This window comes from Triticum urartu, chromosome 2, assembly GCF_003073215.2.
Source record: "Triticum urartu cultivar G1812 chromosome 2, Tu2.1, whole genome shotgun sequence".
NCBI classification, from domain to species: Eukaryota; Viridiplantae; Streptophyta; class Magnoliopsida; order Poales; family Poaceae; genus Triticum; species Triticum urartu.
Window position 1 is genome coordinate 553,940,076 of NC_053023.1, and position 6,000 is coordinate 553,946,075.

Here is a 6,000-nt window from a genome sequence, read left to right on the forward strand (position 1 = left end):
TTCATCCAGACTCCTTCATTCGCTGCTTCTGAAGCAGCAATGTACTCCGCTTCACACGTAGATCCCGCCACGACGCTTTGTTTAGAACTGCTCCAACTGACAGCTCCACCGTTCAATATAAACACGTATCCTGTTTGCGATTTTGAATCGTCCGGATCAATGTCAAAGCTTGCATCAACGTAACCATTTACGATAAGCTCTTCATCACCTCCATAAACGAGAAACATATCCTTAGTCCTTTTCAGGTATTTCAGGATGTTCTTGACTGCTGTCTAGTGATCCACTCGTGGATCACTTTGGTACCTCCCTGCTAAACTAATAGCTAGGCACACATCAGGTCTGGTGCATAGCATTGCATACATGATAGAGCCTATGGCTGAAGTACAGGGAACATCTTTCATTTTCTCTCTATCTTCTGCAGTGGTCGGGCATTGAGTCTTACTCAACTTCACACCTTGTAATACAGGTAAGAACCCTTTCTTTGCCTGATCCATTTTGAACTTCTTCAAAACATTGTCAATGTATGTGCTTTGTGAAAGTCCAATTAGCGTCTTGATCTATCTCCATAGATCTTGATGCCCGATATGTAAGCAGCTTCATGATAACCCACAAGTATAGGGGATCGCAACAGTTTTCGAGGGTAGATTATTCAACCCAAATTTATTGATTCGACACAAGGGGAGCCAAAGAATACTCTCAAGTATTAGCAGATGAGTTGTCAATTCAACCACACCCGGAAACTTAATATCTGCAGCAAAGTGTTTAGTAGCAAAGTAATATGATAGTAGTGGTAACGGTGGTAAAAGGTAATGGTAGCAAAAGTAATATTTTTGGTGTTTTATAGTGATGATAACAGTAGCAACGGAAAAGTAAATAAGTGAAGAACAATATATGGAAAGCTCGTAGGAAATGGATCGGTGATGGAAAATTATGCCGGATGCGGTTCATCATGTAACAGTCATAACCTAGGGTGACACAGAACTAGCTCCAATTCATCAATGTAATGTAGGCATGTATTCCGAATATAGTCATATGTGCTTATGGAAAAGAACTTGCATGACATCTTTTGTCCTACCCTCCCGTGGCAGCGGGGTCCTATTGGAAACTAAGGGATATTAAGGCCTCCTTTTAATAGAGTACCGGACCAAAGCATTAACACATAGTGAATACATGGACTCCTCAAACTGCGGTCATCACCGGTAAGTATCCCGATTATTGTCACTTCGGGGTTAACGGATCATAACACATAATAGGTGACTATAGACTTGCAAGATAGGATCAAGAACTCTCATATATTGATGAAAACATAATAGGTTCAGATCTGAAATCATGGCACCCGGGCCCTAGTGACAAGCATTAAGCATATCAAAGTCATAGCAACATCAATCTCAGAACATAGTGGATACTAGGGATCAAACCCTAACAAAACTAACTCGATCACATGATAAATCTCATCCAACCCATCACCGTCCAGCAAGCCTACGATGGAATTACTCACGCACGGTGGTGAGCATCATGAAATTGGTGATGGAGGATGGTTGATGATGACGATGGCGACGGATTCCCCTCTCCGAAGCCCCGAACGGACTCCAGATCATCCCTCCCGAGAGAGTTTAGGGCTTGGCGGCGGCTCCGTATCGTAAAACGCGTTGAATCCTTCTCCCTGGTTTTTTCTCCCCAGAAGTGAATATATGGAGTCAAGGTTGAGGTCGGTGGAGCGTCAGGGGGCCCACGAGGCAAGGGGGCGCGCCCCCACCCTCGTGGACAGGTGGAGGCCCCCCCGACATGGATCTTCCTTCCAGTATTTATTATATATTCCAAAATAATTCTCCGTTGATTTTCAGGTCATTCCGAGAACTTTTATTTCTGCACAAATATAACACCATGGCAATTCTACTGAAAACAACGTCAGTCCGGGTTAGTTCCATTCAAATCATGTAAGTTAGAGTCCAAAACAAGGGCAAAAGTGTTTGGAAAAGTAGATACGATGGAGATGTATCAACTCCCCCAAGCTTAAACCTTTGCTTGTCCTCAAGCAATTAAGTTGATAAACTGAAAGTGATAAAGAAAAACTTTTACAAACTCTGTTTGCTCTTGTTGTTGTAAATATGTAAAGCCAACATTCAAGTTTTCAGCAAAGATTATGAACTAACCATAGTCACAATAACATTTAGGTCTCATGTTTACTCATATCAATGGCATAATCAACTAGCGAGCAATAATAATAAATCTCGGATGACTAGACTTTCTCAAAACAATCATGATATGATATAACAAGATGGTATCTCGCTAGCCCTTTCTGAGACCGCAAAACATAAATGGAGAGCACCTTTAAAGATAAAGGACTGACTAGACATTGTAATTCATGGTAAAAGAGATCCAGTCAAGTCATACTCAATGTAAACTAACAGTAATGGATTCAAATGACAGCGGTGCTCTCCAACTGGTGCTTTTTGGCAAGAGGATGATGACTCAACATAAAAGTAAATGGATATGCCCTTCGCAGAGGGAAGCAGGGATTTGTAGAGGTGCCAGAGCTCGGTTTTGAAATAGATATGAATAATATTTGAGCGATATACTTTCATTGTCAACATAACACATTATAGGCGGTTCCCAAACAGAATGGAAAAGTTTATACTCCCCCTCCACCAACAAGCATCAATCCATGGCTTGCTCGAAACAACGAGTGCCTCCAACTAAACAAAGTCCCGGGGGAGTTTTGTTTGCAATTATTTTGATTTGATTTGCATAAAGCATGGGACTAGGCATCCCGATGACCAGCCATTTTCTCGTGAGTGAGGAGCGGAGTCCACTCCTCTTGAGAATAACCCGCCTAACATGGAAGATACGGACAGCCCTAGTTGATACATGAGCTATTCGAGCATACAAAACAGAATGTTTATTTGAAGGTTTAGAGTTTGGCACATACAAATTTACTTGGAACGACAGGTAGATGCCGTATATAGGTAGGTATGGTGGACTCATATGTAATAACTTTGGGGTTTATGGAATTGAATGCACAAGCAGTATTCCCGCTTAGTACAGGTGAAGGCTAGCAAAAGACTGGGAAGCGACCAGCTAGAGAGCAACAACAGTCATGAACATGCATTAAAATTAATCAACACCGAATGCAAGCATGAGTAGGATATAATGCACTATGAACATAAATATCGTAGAGGCTATGTTGATTTTGTTTCAACTACATGCGTGAACATGTGCCAAGTCAAGACACTCAAATCGTTCAAAATAGGATACCACCCTATCATACCACATCACAACCATTTTAATAGCATGTTGGCACGCAAGGTAAACCATTATAAGCTCCTAGCTAATTAAGCATGGCATAAGCAACTATAATCTCTAATTGTCATTGCAAACATGTTTATCCATAATAGGCTGAATCAGGAACGATGAACTAATCATATTTACAAAAACAAGAGAGGTCGAGTTCATACCAGCTTTTCTCATCTCAATAAGTTCATCATATAATCATCATTATTGCCTTTCACTTGCACGACCGAATAGTGTGGATAATAATAATAGTGCACGTGCATTGGACTAAGCTGGAATCTGCAAGCATTCAATTCAAGAGAGAAGACAAGGTAATATGGGCTCTTTGTCAGATCAACAATAATGCATATAAGAGCCACTTTAACATTTTAATTATGGTCTTCTCCTTGCGACCCCCAAAGAAAAGAAATAAAACTATTTACACGGGAAAGCTCCCAACAAGCAAAAGAAGAACGAGAAATCTTTTTGGGTTTTCTTTTTAATTACTATTACAAGCATGGAAAGTAAACTAATTAAAGGCTACAACTAATTTTTTTTTGTTTTTATTAAGGTTTATTAAACACACAAGGAGAAAGCATAAAAAGAAAAAAACTAGCATGGATGATACAATGAAAAAGTATGAGCATCAACAACTAGCAATGAGTGTGTGAACATGAATGTAATGTCGGTGAGAAATACGTACTCCCCCAAACTTAGGCTTTTGGCCTAAGTTGGTCTATGGCCACGGCTGGCCTGGCGGATATCCAAAGTTATAGTTGGGGTCGTACTGAGATGCAGCGGCAATTTCCTGATGAGCTGTAGCTTGGAGGCGAGCTGTCTCCGCCCTCCTCTCGTACTCGGTCATGTCCTCCCTGGTTATAACATATCTCCCTTTTTCCTGAGAGTCAAAGAAAGCAGGAGCAGGGAGAGCGACGTGATAGGTGCGCTATCTGTCAAAGATTAGTCGGTACTGGAGGAACTGATCGTTCCTCTCAACAAACTGATGAAGAACCATAGCCTCATAATCTAAATAAACAGGAGGCAACTCAATATCATACCCACTTATGGGTATATCAAGAAAATTAGCTAGACGGGTTGCATAAATTCCACCAAAGAAATCTCCATTAAATCTATTATTATGCAACCTATGTGCAATGATAGCCCCCAAGTTGTATTGTTTATCTCTTAAAACAGCGCTTCTGAGAACGCTAAGATCAGGCACGCACATGTGACATGCTTCATCCTTACCATTTATGCACCTACCTATGAAGAGAGCAAAATAATGTATGGCAGGAAAATGAATGCTCCCTATGGTAGCTTGTGTTATGTCTCTAGATTCCCCCACAGTTATACTAGCAAGAAAATCTCTAAACTCAGATTTGCAAGGCTCACTAGTGCTGCCCCATTGTGGAAGTTTACAAGCAGTGGTAAAATCTTCGAAGTCTATAGTATAAGAATTTTCATAAAGATCAAATAGGACAGTTTGAGAATTACGTGATGATGAAAATTCAAACCTTCTCACAAAGGAATCAGTGAGGTAGTGGTATTGGCGGCACTTATCTGCCTCGAAGCTCTCAAGATCGGCATTACGCACATATGCGTTAAATTCTTCCTTGATTCCTGCTCGATCCATAAAGTCCTCTGAAGGCCATTCACAAGCCCGCACTTGCGCTTCCCTTGGTGGTTCATCGTCGGCATCACGTATTGTGAGCCTGGGTCCTTGCTTCCTTGAAGGACCACCTTGGTACATTTTCCTAAACATATTTCTTCCTCTGAAAAATTTCTGAAATTTTAGTGACTTCAAAATAAAAGTGAACCAAACTCAACAAAATTGATAGCAACTACTCCTACAAGTGCCTAGAGGATATATCATGCATTAAAACTACTTTTGACCATATAAATTTGACATGAAAGCTCAAGAATAGGGTCACCTAAGCAGCAAAAATATGTAATGAATAAAGCACTAGCACAAAAACTAATTGGACCATTGGAGGAGTCACATACCAAGGAACAATCCCCCAAAGCAGTTTTGTGAGAGGTGCTTTGAGCAAGGAGATCGAAAATGGCAGCAAGATGAGCTTGGACTCGGGTTTGAGCTGGTTGGTGGTGTTTGTGGGAGGAAGAAAGAACGTGTGGTAGCTGGAATAAGTGGAGGGGAGTCACCATGGGCCCACGAGGCAGGGGGGCGCGCCCAGGGGGTAGGGTGTGCCCTCCACCCTCGTGGCCAGGTGCTTGCTCCCCCTGCTGTGTTTTCAGTGCCAGACATTCTCAAATATTCTAAAAAAATCATATTTAATTTTCAAGGCATTTGGAGAACTTTTATTTTCGGGGTATTTTTTATTGCATGGATAATTCAGAAAACAGACAAAAATTACTATTTTTGCTTTATTTAATATAAATAACAGAAATTAAAAAGAGGGTACAGAGAGTTGTGTTTTCTAAATTCATCCATCTCATGCTCATCAAAAGGTATCCACTAACAAGGTTGATCAGGTCTTGTTAACAAACTCATTCCGAATACACATGGAACCGGAGAATTTTCGAATATCACTAGGTTGCCTCAACGGGGATATGCACATCCCCAACAATAAGAATATGATATTTCTTCTTGACAGTAGGAAGAGGAAATTCAAAACTTCCAATAGTAATTGTTGAAATTTTTCCAATAGAATTGATACTGTGGACTTGAGGTTGTTTCCTCGGAAAGTGTATCGTATACTCATTACCATT